The sequence below is a fragment of the Equus asinus genome, chromosome 3, assembly GCF_041296235.1.
Source record: "Equus asinus isolate D_3611 breed Donkey chromosome 3, EquAss-T2T_v2, whole genome shotgun sequence".
In the NCBI taxonomy this organism is placed as follows: Eukaryota; Metazoa; Chordata; class Mammalia; order Perissodactyla; family Equidae; genus Equus; species Equus asinus.
The window spans coordinates 96,774,971-96,791,567 of NC_091792.1; positions in this window are offsets into that span (position 1 = coordinate 96,774,971).

The window sequence follows — 16,597 nt, forward strand, 5'->3', positions numbered from 1 at the left end:
ACATTGTAACAAGGGTTTTGGCCGATAGGTATGAGGTTATTAAACTTTGAGCAAAGGTTAAGATATTGGCAGTAGTAGCTGAGTAAATTAGTTGTGTTCTGTTCGTATTATGTTACAGCAAGCACCAAACTGAACAAGATGTTTTCTATTGGGGCGTTCTTAGGAAGCTGTGTTATTGGGTGTTAACTTATGTAGTATGAGTTCTTAGAAAAAGTCATGGTAGTAGATCTCATCATTTTTAATGCAGTTAGTGCATGAGTTAAATAGTTAAGCAAATCTGTATTCAGACATAGGAAGGAATAGTGGGAAAGGTATACTTTAAATCTTCAACATTTATTAATGCAAGTCTAAGTATGATTGAGTCATGTCGTTACAGCAGATCTTCCTGGTGCATTAAAAAGAGTTTCAGCTCTAGATCTTTTGAGGATTTCCTGGATAAATCTGAGCTTTGAGTTTTACATGCCGTGGTAGTTACTTGATTTAAGTTAAAAGTTTTGTTTCTGTAGTTCCATGTTAACTACTAGGATTTGGTGTTCGTGTGCACACATGCGGAGTAGCTGACCTCACCCTCAACCAAGTGTAAATTTTTTATGCTGATGAACCTGCCTTTTTTTGTTTTATTCGGTGCCTGCAACTTTCTTTGTTCCAATGATGTTTGTATTTGCTGGGCTATCAAGTTAAAATGCTCTTGGCCTTGTTTTGCTCCTGTTTTGCTATTTGACCTTACACCTAGGCCAAGTACCAGTGTTGGCTATTGCAAGGAATTCTGTTTATTGCAACATGCAACCTTAGGGAACAGAAGGAAGATTTTCATTTTAAGTTGTCAAAGTCAGTAAGTGCAGTGTCTTTAGAGCAGTGAATCCTGTAAGTTCAAATTTATGATTGGGTGACAAGTTGACATTGAGATTGTCCTTTCCCTGATCAAAATGAATAAAGGCTTTTTAAACAAAATCAAACTTCAATCAAGTCTTGATATATATATCGACTTTGAAGAAATATGCTGCATCTAGAGATTATTGTCAGATCTTTTACAAAGATTTGGGGGAGTGAGAATGCGCTTGTTTTTTTCCCCAAGGGGGCTTTGGACTCTAGATTTAACTCAGACTGTTGGCCCCATAAATGCCAACTTGAAATATGCGTTTCCAAGGCTAATTGCTCTAGGCACTTGTGCTCAGATGAAAGGTTGATAAAGTTAAGATCAAGGTGTTATTCTGAAGTACTCATAAGCTAAGTAATTCGACAAGTTAATTAAAGGAGTAGGGGTAGAAATTCTGAAGTACCAGTGACGAGTATTTACTAGTCTGTATATCTTGTTAAATACCCTTCCCGAATGGTTATGACCAAGTTCTGTGTGGTGGTACTCATCCTAACAGAAACTTTCTTAGAGATTTCATTGATTAACAAGTTAATATTCCATAGTTTCATAGCTATGTTTGTAATACTATGAATATTAAGAGTTTGGGATACTAACATGGATAAGCAGAGCTTTTATTCCATTCTCTTTGATGCGTCTTAGTTTTCATAATGATGACAGGGACTGAGCCATTAGCTAATCTTCATAAACTTTAATACAAAGACATCTGAAAAAATTGATCATCACTTGTTACCAAGATTTGATAGGATGTCAACCACAAGATGCTAAGTTTTAGTGATTAAAAGTGGTTCAAGAATACTGCACGTATGTAGACTTCAATTTTTAGTTCAGAAAATTGTGTGGGGGGATGTGTATACCATTTAAATTGATGTAGTGTTAAAATCAGGAAAAAACCTGTAAAAACCTTTCAAATGTTCCAACCTAAAATGCTGTTTACTGTGGTCTCAACTTTTTGAGCAAAAGCAATGCAACTTTATCTTTTGTATAAAATCATTCAAAAATATGTTGCCATAAAAATATAGCCTGTTTGTTTAGGTTTGGTTGGGGTTTTATACTTTTCTTTGTTTTGAAATAGTTGAATGTGGAATTTTAGCAAGTTTTGGCGAATAGCAAAAAAACTCACCTTTAACTTCTCAACCACTGGTTTTTGTAAACTAGGAAAGGATACAGTGTTCTTCAGATTACAGGGCTATGTTGAACATTCTGAAGACTTAATTTGTACTACTTTTAAGTGGCAGTTTAATCTCCCATTTTACATTTCTGTCAGTACTTGTTCAAGAGCGTACTCCCATTTGGGGAGGCGCATCATAATCTCAGAGGGTGGTGGGTTTGAAGTGTAGTTTGAAGAATATTCAACATAATTCTTTTTTACTTAGAATCTGAATTTCAAATAATGCATAAGATTTTGGTTTCTGAAAGATCAGCACAAGTTAGAAATAAGTGAGAAACACTCTCCTGCAGACAAGGTTGCTCATACTGTTAAAAATGGTCATCTTTTGAGAATCTGACCAAAACTGAATTATCTTCAGACCAAAAAAAAAGCTCATGTTTATACATGAAGAATTATTTTAAATACAGTTTCGAGGAAATTACACAGATTTATTTGAAAGCCATCTAGTTTAAAAGGCTCTTGAAATCGTTGGTTTTTATGGTAACAAGCTGTCTAAAGTTCATTGAGTTTTTGCTCTCATTGGTGAGGTAGCACAAGGGAGTTTCTTCAGATGTTCTCTACTTGGGTGTTTGTGTATTGGCTGGTGAACACTCATATAGGATGATGGTTTTATTGGAAGACTGGAATGGCCAACTCCGCAAAAGGCCCTATGCAAAACTTTAATCTCCTGATTTTTCGGAAGTTAGCTAACTGAAAAAAACTCATAACGTTTTGGAATCTTAAATTTCTGTCAAGCTACTAAACCACCAAGCTGCTCTGAGGCCTAGATTTTGAACAGAAGCGTTTGTCACTTCTGGGAGTGATCTTTCTTTTGGTAAACGTCCTCCTCGCCCTGATTTTTTTTTTTCCTTTTTCTCTTCAAATCTCCACAGTACATAGTTGTATATTCTAGTTGTGGATCCTTGTAGTTGGCATGTGGGACGCTGCCTCATCATGGCCTGAGGAGCGGTGCCATGTCTGCGCCCAGCATCTGAACCAGCAAAACCCTGGGCTGCTGAAGCAAAGTGCACGAACTTAACCACTCAGCCACCGGGCCGGTCCCTGGAAGTGATCTTTAATCGTTAAGATTGGTTAGCAGTCTTCAACACAGTTATTTTGTGACTGCTGAGATCTTTTGCAGGAAAGAAGGATTTTATTACAATTGATTCATTCTTGTGCCTCTGATGAAACGAGCCTGGGTAATCTGGAGCAACTAAATCGTTCCCATGAGAGATCAGTGTTATGGAATTGACCATGAGTATGTAGGTTGCTCTTGAACCATGAGATATTTGGGACATAGAGGTTTTTCATAGACAATGCAAGCAGACGGATGAAAGGAGGGTGTGATAGTAGGGTCTAAGTGGTATTTTAGGGTAGTTCCAAAATTTTTTATTACCAGGAAACCCTTTAAATATTTCTCCCCAAGGACTTTATGTTTTGAATGGCTTTACTTTTCAAATATGTTGTTCTCGTTATGTAATGACATTTCTATTAATGACAGGCATATAGCTATCAGAACTTCTAGAGTGTGATAATCAACATCATATCACCAAGTTATAATGCCATCTAAATTCAGAGAAACTATTTTTGTTAGCTTGTGCAGATTTTTTAATAGGTGATTTCTATCAGACTTTTAAAATACTGAAAATAAATCCAAGAATTTTCATTACTACTTTCTAGGACTTTAGAACTGCACTTAACCACATCACTGAAGATAAGGAAAAATAAAAGGCATTTTTGAGTATGCATTACTTTCACAATCTGGAAAAAAATACTTTAAAACAAAGTATGGACACAATTACAATTTTTAAAGATGATGCAGTTGAACAACTTCATCAGAAATAAAAAGACCCCCCCCCCACATTACACCTTTGATCTCATTTAAAATACATACTTCTATTTTTTCATATATTTATTCTTTAGCTATAGTCCATGTAAACATAGGATTTAAAGCCTGTCAAAACTAAGAATAACTCCAACTGTGGCATAGGTCTTCCCTTATTAATTAAAATTATTTCAATTGCTATTAGCATGCTGTTTTGGACCACTATGATATAGACATTAACAAAAGGCCTTTTAGAGCTAGCCCTGGTGGCCTAGTGGTTAAGTTCAGCACGCTCTGCTTTGGGGACCAGGGTTCAGTTTGCTAGCACAGACTTACACCACTGTCAGTGGCCATGCTGTGGCAGCAGCTCACATATAAAAAGAGGAAGATTGGCAGTAGATGTTAGCTCAGAGCGAAACTTCCTCAGCCAAAAAAGAACAACACAAAACCAGGGGCCAGTCCCATGGGGTGGTGGTGAAGTTCAGCATGCTCTGCTTCAGTGGCCTGGGTTCATGGGTTGGGATACCAGGTGTGGACCTACACCCATCATCAGCCATACTGTGGCATCAACCCACATACAAAAAAAGTGGAGTAAGATTGGCGCAGATGTTAGCTCAGGGCTAATCTTCCTCAGGGGAAAAAAAAAGGGCGGGGGGACTTTTATTTTCCCTCTATTCCCCACCCAAAACAATGACAAATTCAGGTGTACCACTCCACTTCCAATTCTGGGCTGGTGATGGGATTTTTTTTTTCTCCATATCTTGGATCCCAAGAGAGGAGGATCTTCTTGGTGTTGGTGGCAGGTACAGAGATTTGCCATTGAGCCACAGCCAAGATCCAAGATCCACAGTACTATGGGCTAGAGTTTTTTTAAAAATCTGAATCTTTTAAAATTCTCTTGGGTGTAAATATTTGCTGCTTGAAATGAAATCATTCTCATACTTCATTAAGGATACCAAGGGGCAAATTTATCTCTCTGCCTTTAAAAGAAACAATCAAACAGACGCTCTTAACCAGGAAATACACAGACGTTGATTACTGTTCTCTTGACAATTCCTTTGGGAAAAGCATGCAAACTCTTAGTATAACTTGATTAATAACAATGGTCACAGTTAATTAACTCCATTTGTCGCCATGAGAAAGGAAAAAAGCATTACATGATGTCAAATGTTCTCAGAATTACTCCGTAGACTGCTCCTAAGGTCACAATCCTCTTCTTTGTTTATTTAGCATTACCTATTCACATCCCCATGCATTAGCACAGTCCTACATATAGTGTAAGAGTATGTACTCAGGTGCACATATGTATACCTACCTAAGATAAAAGGTATATAATTTTGCAAAAAGTATTTACTTGCTTCTGCTTTCAAGCAACTATGGCCTAAGTAGTTCAAACCAATCCTTCTGAAGACAAGCAGGATGAAATAGTTTTAAAAATCTTGAAAGAACTGAAAGAGCTAAAAAGATAATGAGAAATTCACCTGGCTAAAATCTAAGAGAAGGTCAAAACCTAGAAAAGTAAGCCTAGCACTCAAAGCTGGGTGTGATGGCCTTACCGGACAAAGGGCACAGAAGTCAAAAGCCTAGGTCAACCCCAGGTGGAGATTCTGATAGTCCAATTACTCTGTTAAACAAAGGGCTTCCAAGGGGCTATACTTTCAAGAAAAAAGACGTCCCAGGTTCCTCACCTGGGCAGTTAAGGGAACCTCAATGTCAGAATTTAGATTAAGATGGTCCTGGAAAGGAAAGAGGCCGTGAGTGCCTGGGAAAAGCAAATGAAAATCTTTTCTTCATCCTAGATTTCTGATACTTTTTTGATAGTTTTTCTGATAGTTTTTCAAACATAATGCCTAGCACATAATAAAAAGCCACCACAAGTGAGAATCAGCACAATGAACAAATCCAGGATGTATCAGATCTCCATGCTTATTATGTTGAACTAAAATATAAGCTTGAAAAAATATCTCCAGGGAAGAGGAAATGATAAAAGCATCACAGCAGATTCGATAATCAAACAGAACTTATACAAATGAAACAATACAATAAATGAAGTTTTAAAAAGGTAGATAGGGGTCTAACAACAGATTAGACATAGCTTAAGAATTATTAAATGAAACTATCCAAAATGTAGTATGAAAGGACAAAAACATGAAAATTGCCGGAAAGAACCAGTGACATAAAGGATATAATGGGTAGGTATCACATGTTTAATTGGAGTTTTAAAAGAAGAGACAGAATAAAAGGCAATATTTGAAGAGAGAATGGATGAACTTTTTCCAGAAGAAGGACAATCTACAGATTCAGTATACCAACAAATTGCAAGTAGGAAAAATACAGAGAAATCTATACAAAGATACATCATGGTGAAACCAAAATATTCAACAACAAAGAGAAAATCTTAAGAGCAGCTAAATATAGGTCCAACTACCAGTAAGCAGGAAATACAAGAAATAGAGGCACATGTTAAACTACCATGAGGATGCAACCATGCAAATCTAGAATGTGGAAAATTCAACAGTTAGAATGTCCCATTTCTTCAACAAATAAATAACATGAAAAAATGAGGTGTGGAGGTGCTTCTAAGATTAAAAGAGACTTATGGCAAGCAACATTTATTATGGTAAGATAGCATTTAAAGTGCAAATCATTATTCTTTAATTATGACAGTGCATGGGTTTTGTGGAAAACAGAGACTACCTTCCCGTGTTTGGGGAATTCCCATCATATGAGTCTTGGTGAGAAGGAAAGAGTACTACCCAATATAGAAATTTAAAAATCACTTTCCCAGGCTCCCTTACAGCCCAAGCACAGATATGTGACCTCAGCTCTATCAATCAGAATTCACCTAAATTAGACTTTGAGATAGGAGCTGGTGGATCGAATTGATTCAGTGGAATCAATGCTAGGACAGGTGGCAGTCATGGTGGCAGCCACTTTTCTGATGGAGAGGTGGTTCTAGCAGCAACATCCAGTATCTAGGATTGATGGTGTCACTGTTGAAAGCAGCAGCATCTGTGTACACCAGGAGCAGCAGTAGTAGAAATAGGGGTATCTCTAAAAGGAGCCAGTTCTGTGGTATGATTTTGGCAATGTCCTGGATGAGAGTTCCCAAGTGTGGCTTTCCAGCTCTCCTGGAGAGTCTGAGGTCCTAAAATAGTCATTATTAAATTCATTTTTAGCTCAAAAAAATAAAAAGAGAGTGAGGAATGGCTATTTTACATATTAATTGGAAGCAGTTTCAGAATAGCAAAGTGAGGACATCCAAAATTTCACTTCTCCATAAAAGCAATGAGAACAGTGGCAAAAATTGTCAAAATCAGTTTTTCCAGAACTCTGAAAATAGTCTTGCAATAATCTAAGGACATTTTTTTTTAATGACAATCTCAGAACAGTGAGATTTGTGACATTATAACTTCCGTATAAGAGAATACAATGAACAATTTTATACCAACAAATTAGATAACCTAGGTGTAATGGGAAAATTCCTAGAAAGACAAAAGCTACCGAAACTACATAAAGAAGAAATAGAAAAATTGAGTAAATAAAGAGATTGAATTAATAAGTTTTTTAAAACTTTCCATGAAGAAAAACCCAGGACCAGATGCTTCACTGGTGAATTTTACCAAAATGTTTAAAGAATTAACACCAATCCTTCACAAACTCTTCCAAAAAACAAAAGAGGAAGGAACACTTCTCAACTCATTCTATGAGGCCAGTTTTACCCTGATATCAAAACCTGACAAAGATATAACAAGAAAACTACAGACCAATATCTTTTATGAATATATACACACAAATTCTCAAAAAAAAATTAGAAAATAAAAACCTAGGAAACAGAATCCAGCAACATATAAAAAGCATTATACACTATGATCAAGTGGGATTTATTCCAGGAATGAAGGTCGGTTTAACATCTAAAAATCAATGAAGGTAACACACCATATTAAAGAAGATACTAAAGAACAAAAACCACATGATAACCTCAGTAAATGCAGAAAAAGCACTTGACAAAATCCAACACCCTTTCACGATAAAAACATTCAATAAACTAGGCCTAGAAGGTGTTACGGACTAACACGTGCCCCCTCTCCCCAATTCATACGTTGAAGCCGTAATGCTGAATGTGACTGTATTTGGAAATAGGGCCTTTAAGGAGGTAATTGAGGTTAAATGAATTCAAACACTGGAGGCGGGGTGGGGAGGGGGGGGAACTAATCTGATAGGACTGGTGTCCTTATAAGAAAAAGAAGAGACATTAGAGATCAATCTCTCTCTATACATACACACAAAGAAAAGGCCATGTCAGGACACAGCAACAATGCAACCATCTGTAAGCCAGGAAAAGAGGCCTCACCAGAATCCAACCCTGCTGGCACCTTGTTGTTGGACTTTTAGTCTCCAGAACTGTGAGAAAATAAATGTCTGTTGTTTAAACCATGCAGTCTGTAGTATTTTCTTATGGAAGTCTGAACAGACTAATATAGAAGGGAATTTCCTCAACCTGATCGTCACTGTATAAAAAAGTCCCACAGCTAACATCATACTTAATGGTGAAAGACTGAATGCATTCCCTGTGGGATAAGGAACTAGATGAGGATGTCCCCTTATTACTTCTACTCGACATTGTACCGAAGGTTCTACCTAGGCCAGTTAGGCAAGAAAGAGAAATAAAAGATATCCAGATTGGAAAGCAAGAAGTAAAACATCTCTATTTGAGGATGAAATGATCTTGTATATAGAAAATACTAAAGAATCCCAAAACTATTAGAAGCGATAAGTTCAGCAAGGTTGCAGGGTACAAGATCAATATACAAAAATCAGTTTTTATTTCTATACACTAAGAATGAACAATCAAAAAATGAAATCAAGAAAACAATTCTTTTTACAATGGCATCAAAAAATGAAATGCTTAGGAATAAATTTAACAAAGAACTATAAGATTTGTAAATAGATAACTAAAAAACATTGTTGAAAGAAGTGGAAATATAGCCCACATTCATGGATTGGGCTCAATGTTAAAATGACAGTACTCCCCAACTCGATCTACAGATTCAAGGCAATCACTATCAAAACCTCAGCTGGACGTTTTGTGGATATTGACGCTGATCTTAAAATTCTTACGGAAACGTGAGGGACCCAGAATAGCCAAACAATCTTGGTGAAAAAATAGCAAAGGTAGAAGACTCATGCCTCCTGATTTCAAAACTTCTTACAGGGGCTGGCCCCAGGGCTGAGTGGTTAAGTTGGAGCACTCCACTTTGGGGGCCCGGGGTTTCACCAGTTTGGATCCTGGGTGCGGACCTAGCACCGCTCATCAGGCCATGCTGAGGTGATGTCCCACATGCCACAACTAGAAGGACCTACAACTAGGATATACAACTATGTACTGGGAGGCTTTGGGGAAAAGAAAAAAAAAAACAGTTTGGCAATAGATATTAGCTCAGGGCCAATCTTAAAACAAAAAACTTCCTACAAAGCTGCAGTAATCAAGACAGTGTTGCACTGGCATAAAGATAGACATATAGATCAATGGAATAGAGTTGAGGGTCCAGAAATAAATCACTACATTTATGATCAATTCAGTTTTGACAAGGTTGTCAATACAACTTAATGGGGGAAGAATAGTATTTTTGACAAACAGTGTTGGGACAACTTGATATCCACATGCAAAAAATAAAGTTGGACCCCTACCTCATGACATATACAAAAATTGACTGCAAATAGATCTAAATGTCATAGCTAAAACTATAAAATTCTTAGAAGAAAAATAAAAACACAGGAGTAAATCTTTGTGACCTTAGATTAGACAATACTTTCCAAAAGCACAAGTGCAAAAGAAAAAAATGAATAAATTGGATTTCATCAAAATTAAAAACTTGTGCTTTAAAGGACAAGTGAAAAGACAACTATCAAGTAAGTGAAAAGACAACCCACAGAATGGAAGAATATATTGCAAACCATATATCCGATAAAAAAACATAACTAGAATATAAAAGAAAAACTCATAACTCTGAAAAAAAAGACAAATAAGCCAATTTTAAAATAGGCAAATAATTTGAACAGATATTTCTCCAAAAAAGATACACAAATGGCCAAAAGTACATGAAAAGATGCTGAACTTCGTTAGTTATTAGGGAAATGCAAATACCAAAACCACAATAAGGTACGGCTTTGTACACACTAGGATGGCTAAAACAAAAAGACGGACAATCAGTTCTGGTGAGGATGTGGAGAAATTATCACCCTTATACATTGCTGGTTGCAATGTAAAATGGTGGAGCCACTTTGGAAAACAGTGTGACATTTCCTCAAAAAAAATTTTTTTTTTAAGATTTTATTTTTCTTTTTTCTCCCCAAAGCCCCACAGTACATAGCTGTATATTTTCAGTTGTGGGTCCTTCTAGTTGTGGCATGTGGGATGTCGCCATAGCATGACTTGATGAGAGGTGCCATGTCCGTGCCGAGGATCCAAACTGGCGAAACCCTGAGCCGCCAAAGTGGAGTGAGAGAACTTACCCACTCAGCCATGGGGCCGGCCCCTCCTCAAAAAATTAAATGTAGAGTTACCATATGACCCAGCAATTTCACTCTTAGGTATATACCCAAGAAGAATGAAAACATGTCCACACAAAACTTGTAAACAAATGTCCATAGCAACATTATTCATCACAGTCAAAATGTCAAAACAACCCAAATGTTCATCAACTGATAAATGGATAAACAAAATGTGGTATATCTGTACAATAGAATATTATTTGACTGTAGAAAAGAATAAAGTGCTGATACATACTACAACATGGATGAAACTTGAAAACATCATGCTAAATGAAACTAACTAGACACAGAAGGTCATATATTATATGATTCCATTTATATGGAATGTCCAAAATATGTAAATCCATAGAGATAGAAAATAGGTTAATAGTTGCCCTGGGACTAGGTGAAGACAGAGTAAGGAATGACTGCTAAAATGTGTATAGGATTCCTTTTCTGGGTGAAGAAAAGTTTCTAAAGTGGTGATGGTTGCACAACTCTGTGAACATACTACAAACCATTAAATTGTATATCTAAAAAGATTAATTTTATGGTATGTGAATTACATCTTTTTAAGGTTGTTACTAAAAAAAAGACACATGCATCCAATACAAAGCATACACCTTGATGTGAAACAGATTTGAACTATCAACTATGATGAGAATTTTCAAACACATTAAGGGAAATTTGAACATGCACATGACTAAGGTACTTAGTTACCTTTTAAAGAAAGTTCTTACCTGTTAGAGATACATACAAACATATTTATTCTAAAATGATATGGTATGTATAGCATAAAAAGAAAGAGGTAGAAAAAACAAGATTAGAATAACTGATACTTTTTTATAAGATCATGGTTATGATTTGGGGTTTTCAGAATTTTATTCTTTTAAAGGAGACTATAAATAACCTTTGTACAATATTCTTTATTACTTTGGATTGGAGTAATTCTTTCTTGTACATTTCTCAAATTTTAAACCTTTTGCCATATTCCTCTCCAGAAAGAGTGAATAAACAATAGAGCCATTTACAACACTTTTGTACTAATTTATTTATTTTGTGTCATTTGCCAACATTGGTCTTTACTTTTTTTTCTAGCTTAAGAGAGATATAATAATAGCTCAAGCTGTTTTAGTTTGCTTGCTTTATATTTTAACACGACTGACCTAGTAAGTTAGTTCCTAAAATGCAAAAGAAATTTGATTATTTACCTTGTAAGTTTGTTACTGAAGCAGGATGTTTTGCCTCTGTCATTTTGGCCATTCAGAATATTTTTTATATACTTTTTTATTTTTTGGTGAGGAAAATTAGCCCTGAGCTAACGTCAGTTGCCAAGCCTCCTCTTTTTCCTGAGGAAGATTGGCCCTGAGCTAACATTGGTGCCCATCTTCCTCTATTTCATATGTGGGCCACCGCCTCAGCATGGCTTGACAAGTGGTGCTTAGGTCTGCACCCAGGATCCGAGCCCACAAACCCCAGGCCGCCAAGCAGAGCTACAAACTTAACCATTATGCCACCGGAGCAGCTCCAATATATACCACTATTTATACTTTATATTAGCCACAATGTGGACAGTTATTACATCATATAGAAACTGACCTACATACAGAGAAAAATTAAATTGGCCAAATGTTAGACCATCTAGTACAATGGTAGAATCCTGAATGATTAAAAAGATATTGCTTATAATTTTCTCAAAGATTTTCTAAGAAAGAAATAGAAATTATCAGCCTTTTATTGAATTCCAATGAATATTACTGGTAGGAATATCAAATAAACATGATTTCCCCTAAAACTGCACATGATACATACTTCATTTTAAAAAAATCACATTTCTTTTTATATCACTCAAAACTTTAAATATTGACCCTGGAAAGCTTAGAAATAAAGAACTAAAAAATGAAACTTTCAACTGATAAAACAAAAATCTTTATTAACTTAAAATTGAAGAAGAACAAAATCTTTTTGATGAAATGCAGATAGGCAAAACTAGAGCTGGGAAAATTTGATTTGGTAGAAATTATAGTCATAAAAGGAAATTACAGTGGCAAAATCTACAATGGTAAAATTAGATAAGGGCAAAATGTGATCAAATTTTCAAATAAAAAAATTGATTCTGATTGAATAATTTCAGAGAAATAAAAATAAAATGATAACCATTGGAAATGATTTTACTGCTCTCCATATAAACTTAAAGATTTTAATTTACTTTATATATTAGCTGAAGAAAAGAACTGATAAGCCATCAAGGTATCATTCTATTAAAATATATTTGTTAATAAAAAATATGTAATAAAAAATTTCCTAGTCTCAAAACAGCAGCATAAAAAGTACTCTTAATTTCATATTAAATGTGTGGGGGGTGAGGGAGACAGGTTAGAAAATATTTTTACTTGTTAATTTTTTCCTTTTGTCTTTATTTCCTGATGACAATTTTTTGAAATAAGTTTGAAAATTTATTTCCTACCACAATTCAGATGTACAGAGGAAAAAACAGAAGTTCTTTGTTTTTTGTTTTCCTCTCACACTAAACCTTTTATTCAGTGGGAAAATGCCATTCTAGTCTGTCCTGACATTCTGGGATTCTGTGATTTTTTTTTTCCCCCAAAATAAGACTTTATTCATGGCTCCATAGTAAATCATCATAGGCTGTACCATAATGCATTTGTTACCCCAATGACATATATTTAAGTTTGGCCAATAAAATAACATTGTGGGGTACAACGTAAGTTTTTTTTTTTAAACCTAAAACTATTCTGACCTTCCTCTTATTCAGTGGAAAGAAAAATTATTAAATATCCATCCAGTTTAAGTTTTGACTACCCCAATAATCTAAATGATCTATTGAGATTCATTAAGCCAGAACGAAAAGTATCTGGAGGAAGTCTGATAGCAAGACAGAGTCTTACACAAGGTAAGGTAACCATGGGAGTGAGGTTCCATCATTTTTGCCATATTCTATTGGTTAGAAGCAAGTGACAAGTCCACTCACACTCAAGGGTAGGTGATTACACAAAGGTGTGAATATGAGAAAGAAGAGATAATGAGGGGCCACCTTAGAGTTTGTCCACCTAGCTGGAAAGAAAGAAAGTTAACAAGAAAGATAATACTCCAAGAAGAATGCATAATAAATTGAAAGTACAAAATAAGGTGGCTGGAATAAATCCAAACATAACAGTAATCACAATGTGAATGAATTAAATTCACCTGATAAATGGGTAAAATATAGACAAATGTTGGGTATGTCATTTATATGAGATATACCCAAAAGAAAATGATTCAAGAAGGTTAAAAATATTGGCATTGGAAAACATACAGCATTACCATACTAACAATAGCGATAGGGAAAGTTGAATTTAAGGTAAAAGCAATAAAAGAGATAATGTGGAATATTTCCTACTAATAAAAGTATAAAACACTGGGAGGACATAATAGTTTTGAATATTTATGAACCAAACAAAACAGCTTCGAAATAAATAAAGCAAAAATTTTTAGAAATCGAGAAAAATTTAACAAATCCTGAATTATAATGGGAGATTTTAATACACTTTTCTTAGAAAAATCAATAAATCAAATAAACAAAAATATAGCTTTTGAAGATTTGAGTAGGGGGCTGGCCCGGTGGCCAAGTGGTTAAGTTCTCGCACTCAGCTTTGGCAGCCTGGGGTTTCACCAGTTCGGACCCTGGATGTGGACATGGCACCACTCATCCGGCCATGCTGAGGCGGCATCCCATATAGCTTCAACCAGAGGCACTCACAACTAGAATATACAACTATGTACCGGGGAGCTTTAGGGAGACAAAGAACAAAATAAGATTGGCAACAGATGTTAGCTAAGGTGCCAATCTTTAAAAAAAAAAAAAAAAGATTTGAGTAATACAATGAGCAGCTTGATTTAAAGAAATTGTTATAAAAAATGATAACGTTTCACAACTTGAAGGACCCACAAGTGAAACATACAACTATATACTGGAGGGATTTGGGGAGAAAAAGCAGAAAAAAAAGAAGATTGGCAACAATTGTTAGCTCAGGTGCCAATCTTAAAAACAAGAGAGAATGTCTTAAGCCACAAAGAAAATTACAACACATTTCAAAAGACAGAAATCAGTTCATGTTCACTGAGTGCAATGCGGTAAAATTAATAATTAGAAAGAAAATAGGGGCCAGCCTGGTGGTGCAGCGGTTGAGTTCGCATGTTCTGCTTCTTGGCAGCGCAGGTTCGCCGGTTCGGATCCCAGGTGCGGACATTGCACCGCTTGGCAAGCCATGCTGTGGTAGGCATCCCACATTTAAAATAGAGGAAGATGGGCACGGATGTTAGCTCAGGGCCAGTCTTCCTCAGCAAAAAGAGGAGGATTGGCTGCAGTTAGCTCAGGGCTAATCTTCCCCAAAAATTAAAAGAAAAGAAAAGAAAAGAAAAAGAAAATAACAGACATAAAGAGATCCAAACAAGTTGAAATTAAGAAAAATCATATTAAATGTATATATAGATCTGAAGCTGTATCCTAACTTCAGAAATGTCATAATAAGAAAAAGATAATCTCAGAAAAGACAGCATGCCATATATCTCTGGTTCTTAGAGACTATCCTTTAGACTCCTGCTCCCCTGGGGAAGCTGCAATTATTTCTGCCCCCCTCCCATTTACTAGGACCCTGAACAGCAATGAGTCCAGCGTCCCCTCCTCCAGACTTTCCTTGACATTTCAAGGCTCTGGGTAGCAATATTTTGGGGGTCAGAACAGTGCTAAATATATTTACTTGTTAATCTATTTAATTTTCACAATAACCCTGATGAGAGAAATCCAGTTAAGAGAGTGTGAAATAACTTGCTCAATGAACATCTGTTGACAAAAACCTCAGCAAGAACAAATAATTCATCCAATGTCATGTCCTGTCACAGCCAGGAATCAAACCTGTCTGGCTTGAAAGTCTGTGCCCTTTTATATACACAACACTGCAATTTTGTGTTCAGAGCTGTTTTGCCTAGCTTGAATCCCCATGGAAAAGTTTATCAAGATCATCTGTATAACCAGTCTGTACTCTGTAAGTATATTAAACCAGTAATAATTGATTTACAAAATCTCAATGCTTTTTTTTCTTTTTGTCCTGAATAGTGTTAGAAAAAGCACCATCTCACAATTTCTGCAGGCTTTAAACCTGAAAACGTAAAAATTAGCTGGGACCAAGAAAGTAAAAATATGCCCTACTCTGCATCAGTCTGGGAGGACAGATACAGAGAAAGTCAGCTGCAAATTTCACAGGAACTAACGTTTCCCCCAAGGACATGGTGCAGCTGTAAAGCATCATGACAACCCCCTTCCTTGAGTGGCTACTGCTTCTCTGAAACCGTAGACTGGAAACTTGGCTGTTTGGAATTCTATCAGGAAGAATGAAATATCCCACTCTCTCCAGGAGAATCTAAGTCGCAAAGAAACAACCTTAGGGATTTCCAATCCAGGTGCAGAGCTTCAAAGAAGGGGTTTCTGAAAACAACATGCCACTTTTACCTTAACTTTGTTGTTTCCAAGGAAACAGGAGCCTGTTCAATTTTTCAGTTCAGATCTGATGTTGCTCCCTTTACATACAACTCTGCTTTGCTTTGATCCTATTAAAATTCTGCTTCATTTAAATTTCACCTAAATGTCCCCTTTCCCCCCAATCCTATAACTCTTAACCTTTCCTTTGTTTAGTGAGACAGCCCATAGTTTCTGGGTGTGGTCTCTCTTGTTGCAAAATGTAAATACACCTTCCTTTGACTTCAGGTTTGTCCCTGATGGTCTTTGGCTGATTGGGCTAGTTCCCATGGAGATATGGCCAAGACTGTGCCGCCATGAACCAGGACATCAAGTCAGTAATAATAGGCACATCTGAGATCCTTTTAGTTTCCCCTGCTTGAGGCCTCTCTGTCCTTGACTGCATGGGTTTTGTGCTGAATCTGGACTTTTATGATCTCTTGGCCCTTCAGAGTCCTGCTGATTTCTTGAGTAAGTAGACACGGCAACTTAGCCTTGCGGTTAGGGCTCAAAACTCAAAAAATATAAGTGATATTTGAATTTTTGACCAACTGTCAGCCAACTTCTTATGGGTCGCCTGCTAATCAACTTGCACTACTTCCTGGCATAACTTCACAGAGGATGGTTTGGAATTGTAGTGGCTACTCTGAAGAACTTGACATAACTAAGATTGTTCATTTTAGAGATGCCTTAGAATAG